The sequence below is a fragment of the Theobroma cacao genome, chromosome 5, assembly GCF_000208745.1.
Source record: "Theobroma cacao cultivar B97-61/B2 chromosome 5, Criollo_cocoa_genome_V2, whole genome shotgun sequence".
Classification (NCBI taxonomy): Eukaryota; Viridiplantae; Streptophyta; class Magnoliopsida; order Malvales; family Malvaceae; genus Theobroma; species Theobroma cacao.
In genome coordinates, this window is record NC_030854.1 from 3,855,533 (window position 1) to 3,875,127 (window position 19,595).

The 19,595-nt window shown below is 32.7% G+C and overlaps 2 pseudogenes; both read left to right on the top strand.

Annotated features, from left to right (window-relative positions):
• On the top strand, positions 1-8,323 carry LOC18598079 (annotated as a pseudogene).
• Positions 9,351-10,331, top strand: LOC18598080 (annotated as a pseudogene).

A 19,595-nucleotide genomic window follows, 5' to 3' on the forward strand; every position in this document is an offset into this window, starting at 1 on the left:
ATGGATTCAAAATTAGATCAGCTTCATGTTGTTTTGATGCCCTTAATGTCCCCTGGCCACCTTTTACCGATGACAGACAGGGCAAGACTGTTGGCAGTGCATGGCGTGATTGCTTCGATTGTCACCACACCCCTTAATACCATAAGATTCAAGTCGACCATTAAACATGCTGTTGAGTCTGGTCTCCACATTCGACTTCTCCAACTCAAAATTCCATCAGATCCGGTTGGCTAGCTTGGCAGAGGGGTCTGAAAACATGGACCAGCTTCCTACCCGTGACTTGGTCAAGAAGTTTTTCAAGGCTGCTAGCATGCTAAAACAACCGTTTGAGCAACTCTTCAATGAATTACAATCCCGACCTAGCTGCATCATATCTGGTAAGAATCTACCTTGGACAGTTGACACTGCTCTCAAGTTTAACGTTCCAAGGATTTTCCTTGATGGAATGGGGTTGCTTTTCTTTCTCCTGTACTCATAATTTAGAGGCTTCTAAGGTGCATGAAACTATGTCTAAGTTTGAGTCCTTTTTGGTGCCTGGCTTGCCTCATCGAATGGAATTAACAAAAGCTCAGTTGCCTGTAAACCTCAATCCTGGCTCAAATGATTTGACAAATATGCGTGGTAACATTAGAGCAGTTGAACTAATAGCTGACGGAATTGTGGTCAATACTTTTGAAGAACTGGAGAGTGAATATGTCAAAGAACATAAAATAGTTAAAGGAGACAACGTTTGGTGTATTGGCCCGCTTTCAGCTTGCAACAAGTTGAATTCAGACAAAGCCGAGAGAGGTCAAAAGGCCTCAATAGATGACAACCAGTGCTTGAAGCCCTGGCTTGACTCAAAGAAACCTGTCTCAGTAATTATGCCTGTCTTGGTAGCATATCTGGCCTCGCAACTTGGCAACTCGTGGAGCTTGTTTTAGGCCTGGAAGCGTCAAACCAGGCATTTATATGGGTTATAAGAGGAGGCAAAAAATCAGATGGATTAGAGAAGTGGATTGCAGAGGAAGGTTTTGAAGAGAGGGTTAAAGATAGAGGACTTATAATCCGTGGCTGGGCACCTCAAATATGGATCTTGTCTCATCCTGCAATTGGAGGGTTCTTAATGTTATTGTTAATTCACAACAGAAGTATCAAGCATGCAAGGAAGAAAAGTAAAGACAATGAAAAGAGAGGAACTTGGTTAATATCGATCATACCATTAACTGAAGAAAGATACATAAATATATACATGAGATGCATGATTAAAACTTGTACAAAATCACCAAGTGTTTAACATAACATTAAGGTAAGCATGAAATGCTTACACTTTCAAAGGACATGTAGCAGCAACAAGGACTCATGCTTATCAAGCCAATACAACAAAGCAAAATGGACACTTGTCCAATACTTAGTTAAACAAAAATAACACTCAAGCTAGTTTTTATCTCAATACTCGTTTTAAACACTAGCTTGATGAACATTTAATTTGCTTCTTAGTTCCTCAAACCTGGACAAGTGCAGAGGTTTAATTAGAATGTCTGCAAGTTGATCACTGGAACTACAATGTTGAATGGATATCTCTTGATTCTTCTCAACTTCTCTCAAGGCATGGTATTTGACCTTGATATGTTTTGTTCTGCTATGAAAAACAGGATTTTTCACCATAGCAATAGCAGACTTGTTGTCCACATACAGTTTGTGTTGGGTGAGGGCTGATCATGCATCAAATGCAAATAAAACGCAGCGAAAATAAATTTAAAAATTAAATTTATGCCTCGACCTCCTAGGATCTCTTTCATGCTAAATTGAGTACAAAAGTAAATGAAAATAAAATTATATGATCAGATCACTTTACCTAAATAACAAAGGTTGATGAATCCTTTGTTAAATCACCAAATCAGCCTTCAAAAAGTTCAACCACCTCAAACCAAAGCTGTCCAAGGAATTCTTATGCAGCCTCTAATGGTGATCCACACCAATGAATAAGAAAAATTCGTCTGTAAGGATTGGAAGTGCTTAACCTTAACAATGTGCTAGCAAAGATGAGTTTCATAAACTCAAAATCCACACAAAATTGTGGGGCTGAACACACAAAAAAAAATGAAGTGAATGAAAAACTATTTTTCTTCACACAATGAACGGCAAGACGAAAAAATTTCTAATGTGCCGTTCACTTTTTTTTTTCTTTTCAACCGTTTTCCACTCTCTTGTTTGGAGGCTATAGCAAGGTATTTATACCTTGGATTAATTTTGAACCCTAATTACAAAACTATTTTGTAATTGCCAATTAATCGAATAATTTGATTAAATAATTTAATTAAGTCCTTAAGAAGCCCAATTAACTTAATTGTTTAATTTAATCAATTAGGCCCAATAACTTAATTAAACAATTTAATTAATTAAGCCCAACAATTTAATTAAACAATTTTAATTAACTAGGCATAATGACTTAATTAAACAAATTTAATCAATTAGGCCCAATAACTTAATTGTTTAATTTAATTAATTAAGCCCAATAACTTAATTAAATAATTTAATTTATTAGGCCCAATGATTTAATTAAACAATTTAGTTAATTAGGCACAACTTAATTAAACAATTTTAATCAAGTGCTTGAGAAGCTCATAACTTCTATTTTGATTAAGTCCAACTTAATCACTTCTCCTATTTTATTTTCAACATTCATTTTAGGTGTGTGACCCATTAAGCTTCTAACATGTTGGCAATGAACTCAACATATAATTCTTAAGCTAAACTTAGAATTAGATAAATTTAAACTACTTTAAATTTATCATTAATCAAGTTAACTACGTAGAGTTCATAGACCAAGATTGAGATCTAGCAATTCATCATGGCCACCCAAATGTTAGAAGAGTTAAGATGGTTTGACTCAACCTTTTAGTGATCAGGCTTTCAGTGTAATTCATTCCCTCATCATATATCCCGGAGATGATAAAAGCATGGTGCAGTGTTTACTCTTATTGATCTCCATATTCATTCTTAAAGTTTGATCATCAGCTTTATAAAGACTTATGAAACTTCTTTCATAATCTTCAATTCGCCTTAGCCAAGGACTTCAATAAGCTAATATCAACCAAAAATAGCTAGGATATGTCCCCTACATCACTTGGGGTGATGGTTCTTATCTTGACCACTCATTTGCCTTCACATGCTTCATGCTATATCCAAAAGCATCTTGTTTTGGCATCCTTGGTTAGGCACCCGTAGAGATAAAATCAAAGCATAGCACTCCACACATAAGACAACTTGGTGTCTCAAGTCTAGGGAGTATTTATACAACTGACACATGAGAAGTATTGCATAGACACTTGAGTGAAATACCAAATGCACTTCTCATGGCGGGTCATGTTCAGTGAACTTGCTCTCCTAGGCAAGCACCTACATTCTAGTTTCAAGTATCTCTATACTTTAACCTATGAGATCAATTGCTTACTTCTCAAGTAAGGAACATAGAATGTACCAGTCTCTAAGTATCATTGATGTCCAATCTCAATGATACATTGACCAGGAACATTTTGAGATTACACTTTGATGCATAAGAATCTCATAACTGCAACCCATTACAGTTCCCTTGCAAGGCATATTAATCTCATGGACTTCATCCAATTAGATTTATAACTTGTTATAATTGATGTCTTATTGATGAAGAAAAACCTTTAATCATTCAACATGAATGATGTTGTTGCATGATTGGAATCAAGCCTTAACCAATCCCAATTGGCGACAGGGCTCATCCCAATAGTTTGACTAGAGGCACATGAAGAAAACCAAGATTAATTAAAATTTTCTTCACTTAGATGGCTTGATTTGGAGTTATAGCTGCTGCTATATACTCTGCTTCTGTAGAGGATTGAGCAATAGTCTCTTGCTTATTTGAATTCCAACAGAAGACACCATTTCCAAGTGTAAACACATATCCAGAAGTACTTTTGCAATCATCCACACATCTTGCCTAGTCATCATCCGAGAAACCAACTAACGCAATTGACTTTGCATCAGAATCAGTGAATTGAAGACCAAGATTAGCAGTACCTCTTAAATATATAAGCACTCTTTTAGCAGTTAAAAAAAGCTCAGTGGTAGGAACTTGCATGAATCTAGACAGATAATTCACAACAAACATCAAGTCAAGCCTTGAAGCACAAATTTAAAGCAGTGATCCTATCAAGCTTCTAAATGCTAAAGGATTTTCAAGTATAGATCCCGTATTAACTAACAGCTTCTCATGAGTAACAAGTAGAGCTCCTACAGTTTTGCAACCTAACATTTTAAACTTGTCCAGAACTTCACCCATGTAATTTGACTGAAATATATAAATTCTTGTATTGCGTTAAAGAATCTGTAATCCCAAAAAATAGCTCATCTGTCCAAGATCAGTCATTCTAAATTTGTTTTGCGTTTCAAACTTAAGTTTTGTAATTCTTTGATCATCTTCTCCTATAACTAACATGTCATCAACATATAATGAGATAATCAAAGGATTTTGATCACTAGTTTTTTGTATATACAAGGTAGCTTGATTACTGCTCTTTTGAAATCCTTGACTCTTCAAATAGTCATCAAACTTGCAGTACCAGGCACGTGGTGCCTGCTTCAAACCATAGAGAGCCTTATGGAATTTGTATACCTTGTCTCTACTAGGCTCAATTTTAAAACCATGAGGTTGCTTAATGAAAATTTCTTCCTACAAATCACCATTTAAGAAAGCAGATTTAATGTCTAAATGGAATACTTTCCATTTAAACTTAGCTGACAATGCTATCAGCAATCGAATGGTATCCATTCTTGCAATTGGTACAAATGTTTCATGATAGTCTACATCAGGCAATTGAGCAAAGCCTTTGACAAAAAGCCTTGCTTTATGCTTGGTCAAAGAACCATCAGAATTCAATTTCTTTTTAAACACCTATTTCACTCCAAGAACATGATGATGCTTAGGCCTATCTACTGAGATCCATGTCTTATTGAGATTTATCATCTTCACTTCCTCTTTCATAGCTTCTTTCCCTTCTGGGAATATAACAGCTTCTTCAGGTGTAGCAGGCTCAGATACTGCTACATTACAACTTTCATAAATATCTTGTAACAGTCGGGTACCTCTGACAGAAGGTTCATTTACAATCTGTTCTATATCAAGCATCTCATCACTACTTACAAGTTGAAGATCAACATCTTCATCTAAAATTTTGGTATACTACACTTGCTTGTGCTCTCAGTTCTAGTATGCTCTTTCATCAAATGCTACATGTCTGCTAACAGAGACTTTACTAGACTCAATGTGATAAACTCTATAAGCTTTAGATTGTTGACTGTAGCCAATAAAAATTCCCATCTTTGCCTTGGGCTATAGCTTATCTCTAAGTTTGTCAAGAACATGAAGATAACAAATGGATCCAAAGATCCTTAAATGATTCACAGAAGGCCTGATGTTATGCCAAGCTTCATAGGGAGTTTTGTTATTCACAACTTGACTGATCAAGATATTTTGCAAATAAACTATAGTGTTAGCTGCTTCAGCCTAGAAGCTTTTAGGAAGCATCTTTTCAAACAGAAGACACCTGGACATCTCAACAATTATTTTGTTCTTCCTCTCACCGACACCATTCTGTTCAGGACAATATGGAGTTGTTAACTAATGATGAATACCCTCATTCTCCAATTAGCTTGTGAACTCTAAAGAAGTATATTCTCCTCCATTATCTGTCCTTAGTGTCTTGATCTTGCAACTAAATTCATTCTCAACTCTAGCTTTGAATTTTTGAAACACTGAGAACACTTCTGAATTATGCTATATGAAATAAATTCAGGTCATTCTAGACATATCAGTAATAAAAATAACAAAGTATTTACTTTCATTTAAAAAGGGATCACTCATAGGTTTAGCAACATTAGAATGAGCTAAGTTCAATTTGTTCACTGCTCTATTCAAACTTGACTTGGGAAAAGACTTTCTAGTCAACTTACCATACTGACAAGAGCTGCATATAGGACCATTTCCATGCAATTTAGGAAAATCCAACAAAAAACCAGAGGCAATTGCTTGTAGTAGAGACTTATAATTGCAATGGCCTAGCCTTTTGTGCCATAAATAGGTTTGTTTTAATGAAGATTCTATTGTAGACAAACACATATTTCCCCATTTAACAGGAAAACAATTTCTCACCATAGGAACAGCCATCATGTAGACACCAGAAGGTTCATAAACTATGCAAGCATTATTTTTGAATACCAACATATAATCATCATCAACTAACTGGCCAACACTCAATAAATTTTGAGCTATTTTAGGAACCAAAAGCACATTTAGAACATACCTGGTGCCTAAAGTAGTTTGGATTGCAACTGTTCCTTTCCTTATAGCATTTAGTATAAAGCCATTTCCAATTTTAACTAAAGAACAGTGATCAGTATCAAGTTCAGAGAATAACTCAACCATTGAAGTCATATGATTAAAACATGCACTATCAAGAAGCCATTGGTTTTTATCTGCTAAATTAGAACTTCAATAACCATGAACAAGACTTCCTCTACAACTTCAGCTTTCTCAACTTGTTTTGCAATCTGAGGTTTTTTATCTGCAACCTCAGCTTTATTCTTTTAGACTTTTTCTACATGTCCTTGCTGCTTACATGCATTACATTTGACCCCAAGTCTGAACCAGTAATAAGCTTTAAAATGGCTTCTCTTCTTACAATAAGAACATACTAGAAACTTGCCTCTTTTATTTTGAAACATTCCATTAGCTATACCAGCTTTGTCATTTTCTTTGCTTTCATTTGAATTCTTTTTAAATGAAGAATCAGCAGGAGCTTTACCTTTTGCATGAGCTGCCAACGCATGGTCAACTTTTTCATCTTTTCTTGTTGCCTTCCTTTGTTCATCAGCTTCCAAAGCACTCACCAAGTCTGATATTGAAAGTTCTGTGATGTCCTTTACTTACTCTAAAGAAGTAATTATGGAATCGAACCTCTCTAATAAGCTGAACATAATCTTCTCTACCACCTTTAAGTTAATAAGTGAGTCTCCCATAAGTCTAATTGGTTTACCAATTTCATCAAATCTTCAACAAATGCACCTACTCTCTAGTTCTCTTCATTCTCAAAAGCTTATGTTTCTTTCTGAGATTTTGCAAAAGCACCTGTTTGCTTCTTGCAAACCCCAAAAACTTTTCTCAAGCTTACTCTAAGCTTGGTTTGCAGTCTCACATCTCATTATTCTGTTAAAATTTGATTCAAACACAGCTGAATGTATGAAAGATAGAGCTCTATATCTCTTTGTAATGTTTTCTTCATGTTACTTCACTTGTGCCTACGTAGCATTCTCCTTCAGCACTGGTAATTCAGTCTCAAACTCAATAGCATTCCAAAGATTAACACCTTTGAGAAATGCTTTCATTTTTACAACCCAAACAGCATAGTTTGAACCATTGAAAGAAGGTGGTGATTGCTGTGTAACAATTGAGGTTGAAGTTGACATTGTTTGAAAAGAAGTTGGGTTATGGTAGAAGAAAGATGAGATTTTAAGATTGTTTGTAAGTATTTTAAGTGACTCAAGGATCGGTTATGAGCACTAATACCATGTTATTGTTAATTCACAATAGAAGTATCAATCATGTAAAGAAGAAAAGTAAAGACATGGAAAATAGAGGAACTTGGTTAATATTGATCATACCATGAACTGAAGAAAGATACATAATTATATACATGAAATGCATGATTAACACTTGTACAAAATCACCAAGTGTTTAACATAACATTAAGGTAAGCATGCAATGCTTACACGTTCAAAGGACATGTAGCAGCAAAAAGGACTCTTGCTTATCAAACTAGTACAACAAAGCAAAATGGACCCTTGTCCAATACTTAGTTAAACAAAAACAACACTCAAGCTAGATTTTTTCTCAACACTTAACACAGTGTGGATGGAATTCAACCATGGAAGGCATCTGTGCTGGTATGCCAATAGCAGCTTGCCCGTTGTTTGCCGAGCAATTTCTCAACGAGAAGTTGGTTGTGGAGGTGTTGGGAATTGGCGCAAGTGTGGGAGTCGAGGCTGCAGTGACATGGGGAATGGAGGATAAGTTTGGTTTATTGATGAAAAGGAAACAAATAAAGCAGGCTATAGACAAGGTGATGGACAAAGGCAACGAAGGAGAAGAAAGAAGACAAAGAGCAAAAGAGTTCGGGAAGAGAGCAACTAAGGCTATTGAGAAAGGTGGATCATCTTATGAGAACATGGAAATGTTAATCAAATTTGTTCTTGAACGAACAAGAGGTGGCCAAACTAGTTCTTGAGCAAGATGAAAATTAAGATAAACATTTCTTAGTTAGGGTCATACCTTTTCTTTTCCTTGTTTAAGAGAAGGCTTGTATGAAGTCAAATAAAAAGCTACAGTACTACTTTCATAACTAAATTTCTTAAATAATTCAATTAACTCTTTTACTTTGTAACATCGTTAATTTTAATTTATAATTTTTGTACCTAACTCGGCCCTTCAATTAATTAAACCTAATTGTGTGATTGAACATAATTGATTGATTTTAAATTAAAAAATATTTTTAAAATTATTTTAATATTCAACGTCAATTTCGGATTTAATTTAAACAGGCAAAGACTTTGGTGACCTACTATACCTCTTTTCTCATGATGTGAACACTTATTTTAACTGATATTGCAAGGGGGCGGCCTGGGTACATCTTGAGCAGCCTGTCCAACCTCTTCCAGTTCCACAATGGCCCACTGCTGCTTTCCAATTATTTTTTCTTTGACGCGCTACTACATATTGAAAGCTCATTGTGAAATTCACAATATTCCACAGCTATAGGAGAAAGATAAACACCATTATGAAATGAAATAGAATATATATTGGATAAACAATATTAGCAAAGATATTTTGTATTTCTTTAGCTTATCCAAAAGAAAAGGACGACAAAGAATCTAGTTGCTTTTGTGAACTATGTTTTTCTTGTTATTTTTCTCATCCAGCATAGTACCATTAAGTGGGGTGAGCTTTGATCCTTTCTTATCTAAAAGACAATAAGCTACCCTCCTTTTTCCAGGGCGTTCTTCATCAACACCTAGTGGCCGTATTTATGTTTCCCAATAGACGAGTAGCTTCAAATTATCTTGTTAACTTTATATGGGCGGTGGCCACCTGCCAGGACGTCTCCTTGATGGACGTATGTTGCAAAACTGTGGGCGTAGAATGGTGTGACTACTGTCCTCTTGACAGACATGACGTTATGCAGCCTATTATTCAAACGAATTCTTGCTCACAAAATGATTTTTTTTTTTTATAAAATGACCATGTAAATAGAACTGAAAATTACCATGTAATAACAATGTTATTTAGTTTTTGGCAACCATGTAATGTAATGACAACGTTAATTGGCAGGTAAAATCTCCAGGAGTATGTAGCTGGAATTGGAGGAAGCTATTGAAGCTACGAGCAAAAGCAAAGATATTGATTCAACATTTGACTAGTAATGGTGAGGGAACATTTCTATGGTATGATACCTGGCATCTATCGGGACTTTTACTGGATAAGTTTGGCATGAAATTAGTGTACGATTCCGCTATCTCAGATGAAGCTAAAGTTGCTAATGTCATCAAGGATGGTCATTGGTTTTGGCCTCCTGCGTGATCTCTTTACTAAAGTATAGATTCAGATTGGTTTTTGTGGCATCATGGAACCAGTCGCTGATAAACAGGATGTAGTCATTTGGCTAGCATCCAGCTCCAGGAAGTTCACCACTTCTGACGCTTGGGATTCGCTAAAGGATAAAAAAGCTGCTAATGTTCCTTGGCACGAGCTAATCTGTTTTAGATTTCATATTCCAAAATTCATTTTTATTGCTTGGCTGCATATCCTGAACAGATTTAAGTACTTTCTACGGAATTCAGTCATGGGGGATTTCCTTGCATTCTCCTACATGTGTTCTTTGCAATTTAGAATAGGAAAGCGGACACCACTTGTTTTCACTTGTAGCTACTCTCAAGCTGTGTGGAGAAGGGTGCTGCAAACATCAGGGAACCAAAGATCTTTAGGAGACTGAGACACTGAACTTATAACTTGGGCTATTTCTGTGCTGAAACGGAAGACTATTTCTTCTTTGCTGCTGCGTCCGGCTTGGACTGCCTATTTCTATCATATTTTGAGGGAGAGGGATTCAAGGAAGCATACCTCCAGAACATTACCTCATGATTCCATTTTTACTGAAATAGCTGCTAATATTCGAGCTAGATTTAACTCTTTAACTATTTGTAATACCAATCCTTCACACGTAGAACTTAGTATGAGCTGGGCATTGTTACTGTATAATTCTTGATACTGGTATTTAGGCTTTGCCTATCCTGCTTATTTCATCATATGAAATAAATTTCAATTACTCAAAAGAAATGTTATTTGTTTTTATCTTTAATCAGAATTTAAAAAAAAAAACTAAAATATTTCAAGCAATCTGTCATAGCAAGCAGCTTTAAATTTCCACCAAGTCGCACAGGCTGGCAGTCCTTGGTAGACCAACAATTAGTACCTTGGTATGAACGCCATCCGCCCTCTTAGGCATATAGGAAAAGTACTGTATCCTATTCCCAAAAGAATATCCCAGTTTCTTGGCGGCTATTTATGTCACCCCCTAAACTAAAAAACTTAGGACACGATAACATCACATGTTTAGAAGATGAATTCCATAGGCACGCAAGACCACAGATATTATACTAATTGCCCGTTTGATCTGACCTTTTTCAGGCAAATCACGATTTTCCTTTCTTCTATCTCTTTTTGTAAAGATTATTAAAAAAACAAAAAACAAAGACCACTAAAAGTTATTTATTAAGAGTCTGTTTGGTGTTATTTTTTTTCAACTTAAAAATTATTATAAAATTTTTATGAAAAATAATATTTTTTAAAATTAAATTAAAACTCTTTGGTAAATTATTTTGTAAAATAAATTATATAAATTTTAATTTTGATTATAATTACTATAAAGGGTATTTATACCATCTTCAATTACCTAATAAACTAAAGCGGAACAAATCTACTAGGAGTTTATATACGATTTCAAATATTAAAGAAAAAAATTCATAAAAAAACGGAATAACTATTAAATTTGTATAGTAGTAATAATATTAGATTTTTTGACGTAGAAAAGAGAAAAAATTTTAAATAGTATCTGAATGTAACTTTTAATTTTGAGTTTTCTTTTCTCTTAATTTTTGTAAGAGTAAAAAAATTTTAGATTTTGTTACTTTATTGCTACGTCTTCTTTTTTTTTTTTTGATAACTTTTGTAGAGAAAGATAGCAAAGAGGGAGATCGCAATTTTGCGTTAAGGAATGGTGATTTGCAAAGAGATGTTACAAAAACCATTGAAAGGTTTTTTTAAGGATTTTCCTTCGATAACCATCATAAGTGACCGAAACAATACTGATTTTGTCAGAAAGTTGAAATTTTTTGAAATAAACGTTTATTTCAAGAAAACTAGTTTTTTTTCGACAGAAAAAATTTTATTGAAAATTTTCAACGAAATTCCGAGGAAAATATTATTTAACTTTTTCCAAAGGATTTGCAACAAATTTTCAATGGAAAATTTCCTTTGGAATTTTTTTTGGCACAATAAAATTACTTCTACCAAACTTTCTCCAATGGAAAATAATACATCGGAAATCCATCGAAAAGTTTAAGGGGCTAAAAAAATATAAAGCCTGTTAAATTTTCCATCGAAATTTTCCTTTGGAAAAATAGATTACTAATTAAAATTTTCCAATAGAATATTCATTTGGAAAATTCCGTCGGCATTACTATTTTTAAAATTTTATTAATCCTTTATAAGAAATATATTAATAAAATTAAATATATACATACTGAGCTTTATAATATTAAAATTTTAAATATGTTTCCTTAGCTTATTATTTTTTAAAATATTTTGGAAACTTAATTGAATCTTAAATTATTTTGAAAACTAGGTTAACCTAGTTTTATGCAAAACTATGCAAAATACAAGATTTCATAAAATTAAAGAATATATTCTTACCTTCATCCTTCAATTGAAGGGATTTTTTTCCTAATTTCTAGCCTCTATTTTTCTTTTAGGGTTTTTTTCCGATAAAAAGAAAAGTAGTCATTAGTATTAAATAAATTTATTTAAACCAATCCTGATTAATTTTTTTAATAAACCCCTAAAATAAAAAAATTCTAATATAAACCCAACTATTTATGAAGTAATTTAATAAAGAATCTATTTGTTGCATTTCAAAAAAAATAAAGGATTTATTTTTTTCTATTGTTACATTTTGAGAGATTATAAATACAATAATACAAATGTTATTTAGGTTAAGGTATTACAGTATTATTCTTGCATACCAGATTGGAGGAAGGATATATTTTGATATTGTATTATTAGAAAAAAGGCATAATACATAAAAAAAATACTGAATTATTTACAAAAATTCAAATAAATATTTATTTTTTTATTGTATTCAATCAAACTCTTATAATTTTATTTTGGTTCAACCAAACCTCTATGACTAAAAATTGACTAAATGTTATTAATCAAAGCACCACTTCTTATTTTTATGTAATATGAGGTTAACATAACATGCTAACATATCACAATAGATGTCAACATAGCATACTAAAATGCTCACATGGTATTTCTCTACATTAACGTCATGTTGTTGTCACATGAAAGTAAATAACAAGTGACGTTTTTATTAAGTAAAGTTAGTTAACTGTTAATCTTGAGAACTGATTTAATTTAAAATAAAAATATAGGGATTTGATTGAATATAATAAAAAATAAAAATTTATTTAAATAATTTAAAAACATTTAAAAATATTATGAAGGAAGGATATATTGTGATCTCATGCCCTCAAAAAGAAGGAAGAAATTTCAATTTTCAAGTTCCACGGTGAGACTTGGAGAGCAAGGTTTACTCTTGAGTAGCAAGAGTCCTAATCCTTACATAAAAACCAACAAAACACAAGAAAAATTTTCAAGAATATTATCATAAACCAAAATATAAGAAATACACAAAACAAAAAAAGAAACAAAACAAACCCAGTAATGTTGATAAAACAATAAATGTTTTATATGTGGAAAAACTGGTCATATTTCTAAATATTGTAAAATTAAAAAGAAAATTAATCAACTCCAACTTTAGGAAGAAATAGAACAAAAAATTAATGAGATACTTTTAGAATCTACAACTAATGATGATGCAACAGAAGAATATCTAGGAAATTGGCAGATAGATGAAATACAAACAACTTCTCAATCCTCAACAGAAATTGAAAATGTAATACAAGTCTTAACAAAAGATCGGGAATTCATGATTGAAATCACTGATAAGATACAAGACTCAACTCTAAAGAGAGAATATTTACAAAAACTAAAAGACTCAATAAAAGAAAAATCCGATAAAACTAACCTCCTATACCATGAACCTATATATAACATTAAAAGCATCATCTTTGACAAAAATGAAAAAACAAAACCAAGGAAAATAGCAAAAGAAGAATTAAATTTAGAAATAAAAACCATAAAGGCAGAAATCTCTGAACTTAAAAAAGAATAATAACAAATTAAACAACAAATTGAATTTGTTAAGAACACAGAAATTCAGACAAACCAATGCTCTTCAGAATCAAAAACAGAAGATCAAAAAACACAAGAATATATGATGATTCTTACTTAAGTATCCATCCAAAGATACCTAATAAAAATAAAACTCTTAATTAATGAAGAATTTCAACTAGAAACAATAGCACTATTTGACACTAGTGCAAGTCAAAATTGCATCCAAGAAGGAATTATACCAAAAAAATACTATGATAAAACAATAGAAGGATTAAAAATAGCCAATGGTGAAAAACTCAAAATTACATACAAAATATCCAATGCAAAGATATGTAACCAAGGAATCAAGTTCAAAACACCTTTTCTAATGGTCAATAATATAACTCAAGATATTATTTTAGGAACTCCTTTTATATCATTATTGCAGCCGTATCAAGTCACTCACAAAGCCATCACTACCAAAATATTAAAAACCAAAATAGCTTTCCTTTTTGTAGAAAAACCAAGAGTCAGAGACATTAATTTGTTAAAATCTCTATCAATTCATACAAATCAAATTAATTCTTTAATCAATCATAAACAAAACCAAATCACCTATTTAAAAAAAGAAAGTCTCTTTTGAAAAGTTAGAACAGCAATTAACCACTCACAACATTAAACAAAAAATTGAACAAATTAAGAATGAAATAGAAAAAACAATATGCTCTAATATCCCTAATGCTTTTTGGAACAAAAAAGAACATGAAGTAAAACTACCATATGTAAAAAATTTTGATGAAAAACAAATCCCTACAAAGGCCAAAGCCATTCAAATGAATAAAGAAATGGAAGAATACTGTAAAAAAGAAATCCAAGACTTACTAGACAAAACATTAATTAGAAAAAGTAATTTACCCTGGAGTTGTTTCGCTTTTTATGTAGTAAAAAATGCAAAAATAGAAAGAGGAATACCAAGATTAGTAATTAACCATAAACCCATTAAATAAAGCACTAGAATAGATTAGATATCTTATTACAACAAAGAAAGATCTTTTACAAAAACTTTGCAATGCTCAATTTTTTTTCAAAATTTGATATGAAGTCAAGATTTTGGCAAATCCAAATCAAAGAAAATGAAAGATACAAAACAGTCTTTACTGTCCTTTTTGGACAATACGAATGGAATGTGATGCCTTTTGGCCAAAAGAATGCCCCATCAGAATTCCAAAGAATAATGAATGAAATATTCAACCCATATTCTCAATTAACCATAGTACATATTGATGATGTTCTAGTCTTCTCAAAAAATCTGGAAAAACATTTTAAACATCTCAAAATATTTATTGATATTATTAAAAGAAATAGATTAGTTGTGTCCAAATCCAAAATCAGCCTGTTTCAGACCAAAATCAGATTTTTAGCTCATTATGTGACCCAAGGAACCATAATTTCAATAGAAAGATCAAATAAATTTGCTGACAGTTTTCCTAACAAAATTACAGACAAAGCCCAACTCCAAAGATTTTTAGGAAGCCTTAATTATGTTATTGATTTCTATCCTGGATTAAATAAAATATGTAAACCCCTCCATGATAAGCTAAGAAAAAACCCTACTCCATGGACAAATACCCATACTGAAATAATCAAACAAATAAAAACCCATATAAAAGAACTTTCATGCTTACATTTAACAGACTCTTTTCTATAAATCATAGAAATAGATGCATCAGAAATAGGATATGGTGGCATCCTCAAACAGATCAAGAACCAAAAGGAATACATAATCCAGTATACCTCCTAACATTAAACTCCAACTTAACAAAACTATAGTACTATCAAAAAAGAGATTTGATCAATTGTTTTGTGTATTTCAAAATTTCAAAGTGATTTATTAAACCAAAAATTTCTTTTAAGAATTGATTGTAAATCAGCCAAAGAGATTTTACAAAAAGATGTCCAAACTATTGCATCAAAACAAAATTTTGCCAGATGGCAAGCAATTTTAAGTGTTTTTGATTTTGATATTGAATACATCAAAGGAGAAGAAAATTCTTTACCAGACTTTCTTACCAGAGATTTTTTATAGAAAAAAACATGCCAACAAAATTGAAAAACAAAAAGAAAGACAAAGGAAAAGAGAAAGAGGAAGACAAACCTTCCCAAAATTTGACCCAGAAACCTATTAAATCATGGTATGAGATATGTACCCAAGAAGAACAAGAATTACAAAAAGAAACTGAGAGTTCCTCAAAACTGTTACAAATATATCAAGACTCCCAAGACCCATATGAAATAGATTCCCAAGTCAAAAAATGGATAGAATCTCTATCCCAATCCCCAAAGGTTGCACTAGCCCTAGCCTCTCAAATAAAAGAATAAATACCTCTTAAATAAATTGCTTTGACAGCAATAGAGTCCGCAAAGAAAAATGAGATTGTGCTCCATCAACCCAAAACTCTTCAAACAATTTTCCCTGAAGACCAAACACTGACCCAAACACAATCCCAGACATCATCCTCCCAAAAAAGCCAAACCCAATATTTTTGAAAGAAAAATATCCAAAATGTGTTATTAATTGAAGAAGGATTCTATCATGAATACCCCCAAATAGCCATTCGAAAAACCTTCCAAGGATGGCACTATAAACCATGGGATTTGCAGAAGCCCTAACAATAATACGAAAATATTTTAATCCAAATAGGTTCTACTCTTTTCAAACACTATACTGATAAAAACGACCCTATTCTTATAACCCATTATACGACCCAAATTTTAAAAGTTTTAAAGCCCATAGATTGGGGAGAAAATTTAAATCAATTTCAAAGATTTCTAAACAATTTTGCAAAAACAATTGACCATTGCCTTGTTTTCAACTATTGGGCTTATCAATAGGCATGGTTCAATACTTTTCTTTTTAACAACAAACATAACCGACATTCTTAGTTAATGTTTTTCAAATTTGGAACCCAATACAAATTTTCAATATGGTTCTCACATTGGTGGAATTGGTTTGGACCATTAAGAGAAATCTTTCCACCAAAAATTGATCAATTATATGAAAAGTTTTCCCAAAATTTCCAACCTGAGGAAGATCAAGCAAATTTGCATGTATCTATACATTTTTTTTAAATTAATTATATCATGGATTACATCATGGGACTATTCCTATGATATTGATCCTCATTCTAGAGCCCCAGTAGTAATCAGAACATTTAAGATGAAATGGTGGGACAAATTTGATGATAAAAATATGATCACCAATATCTACTGACATGGTTCGAAAAGAATCTAAAACTATGCAAAATTTCTCATATTTCCCAAGAAAATGCAAGGTTCTTGCAAGAAAAATCCAACGCAAGTGCTCTACTTGCTCAAGCAAAGACAAAAACTGAATATAAAAGAATAATGGCAGAAATGCTCAGTCATCTGGACTCAGATGAAGAACCAGAACAAGAGGAAACTACTTCATCTAGAGCGACAGCAAACCTCTCTCAGGATAAAGACTGCATTCCTCCAAGAAGAAAGAGATGAAATTGCACACAAACATGTCAAGACAAAGCAACAAACTCCCTATCATCACGAGAGGCACAGTAAAAAGTAGATTTTCTGCAAAAAGACTATAAAACCCGACCCTATAAACAAATGTCATGACATACATACACTGAGTAACATGTTATTACACTAGAGAAGTTTCTAAGAATAGACGAAAATCGGTATTATAACTAACGGTACACTTGAGATGATTTAACCTCGAACTATTTCAAATAGAAATCGTAGGATGAAATTTAACATTTTACAGTCAAGGACTGACTAAAAATGATTTTTCGAAGTTCGATGGTTCATTTGGGGTAAAATTGAAATTTTTGATGTTAAGGGGCAAAATCGTCATTTTGCCACCTGAGATAATAATTTGGTCATGGAGTGAAATTTTCGATCAAGATTAACTTTTTGGGGTATAATTTAATGATAGGAAGTTAAAAAGTTTAATTCTGGTGATTTTTGGAGTTTAGGGGCAAAATCGTAATTTTGCCACCCACGGACAAAATTTGAGATTTTGAGAGAATTTAGATCAAATTTGACAAATTGGAGAATGGTATGAGTATAAGGGATGAAAAATATGTCTATGGGCAATTTTTCAATTTTTGGGGCAAAAATGTAATTTTTGACTTTTACGGGGGTAAAAGTGTAAATTGCAAAAATTACTCCACCGAGACTTTGGATGAGTCTGAGAATTTTATCTAAGCTATGAATATATGAGACAAGTGTATGGTGAAAATTTGGAAACAAATGGATGAAATTTTAAAAATGGGCCAATGGGAAAGTGACACGTGGCATTTTTTAATGAAATAATATTATTTTAATGAAAAGTCAGCCATTTAAACCCAAATTTTGAGTGCTGGCCGGCCATAAGGAAGAAAAAGAGAGGAAATAGAGAGGAAAGGAAGAAAAAAAGAAAAACCAAAGAGAAACAAGAAAATTCAAAGGGAAATTCGCGGTTTTCGACCGTTTACGCGTCTAACGGTAAGATTTTTCGATTTTAGCTTGATTTCTACCTTTCCTATGCCTTTATTTCCATTTAGCATGCTTGAGGAGAGAGATCAAAAAGTGATATCAAGGGCTGGACGAAATTCTAGGGGAGAGAAATTGAAATTTTTAGGTTTTGATTTTTAGTTAAATTGATAGTTTTAGTTAGTTAAATGTGTTTAGAAATTAAATTGGGCAAGAAATCATTAAATTTTCACAATACCCACTCTTGGCTGGATGCTCAATGCTGTACAATGATGATGAATTGATTTTATTCTAAGGAAAATGAAGAGAAAATGATGAAAAACGATTAAACGTGATAGAAAAACAAAGTAGAAAATTAACCGAGTTAATGTCCCATTTTTGGCCGAATTTTCCAAGGAAGGGAGTGAGCTGATTTTGTTGTTTTTAGAAGGTTATTGGCTGATATTTAATGGTTAGAAATGTTGGAGAGAGAATGGGATGATTTAGAGCTAAAATGGAGCGCGTTAGCAATTTATCGGGCAAAGTGCCAAAAATAGGTTAATACCGCGTTTAAGCCGTTTTAGGCTATTGCATTTCATACCATGCATTAGTATAGGATTTAAGTTAATTATATAGTGATTTAGCATCAATGTGATGAATTGTGTAAATTTTTGTAATGTGTCTAGGAGGAGAGCCTTCCGGAAAAGGCAAAGAAGTCGTACCCGACGAGTAGTGATCGGGGCGCTTAGAAAGCTTTTAGTTTGTACAAACGGTGAGTAAACTTATTATTATTGTAAATTATCTAGAGTTTATTTTTAAATGCCCTTTATGTATTTTATGAAATGAAAACGAGATTAAAACGGGATTTTTGATGTTTTAGGAATAAATGTGACAAATAAAAATATATTGTATTGATTATGAAATTGAGTAATTGGAGGCTGCAAATTGACTTGAAAAATATATATTTTCCTAGGAATGGCTTATGAGAAATGAGTATATGTGGCTATATTTTGTGAGTGCATTGGGAAATTTATGTAAGTTGTTTTTACTATGCAGGCTGGATAAATAAATAAAAGCCACGTTATACTGTCGAAATTTTATTAAAATTGGTGGGTTAGTCACTGCAGTGACGGGTTTCCGTGGACTGCCTATTAGAGGGGCACGGTAAACCCAGTTATATAGTTACTCCGGTTGTAGAGGCGAGGAGGGTAACTCCTGGGGTAGTATTAGAGCTCACTTCACGTCGAACCCCCACGTGAATGTGTAACTCGGCCAACGCCAAGGAACGGCTGGTTTTAAAAATAAAAATGTGTTTCACGTGTGAATATTTTAACACCCTTGGCGGACTCGGTTAGATGCCTCGGCCAAGGTATCCCCGAGGATTAGTTTTGGCTTGAGCCTTGTTTTAATAAAAGACATAAGCCTTAACAACTGTTTTGGTAAATTACAAATATTTTATGGTTTAAGAAATAAATTGAAAACATTATGAAATGGGTTGAAATTTGTTGTTTAAACTTGCCTCCATTTTACTCGCCTTTAGATATTT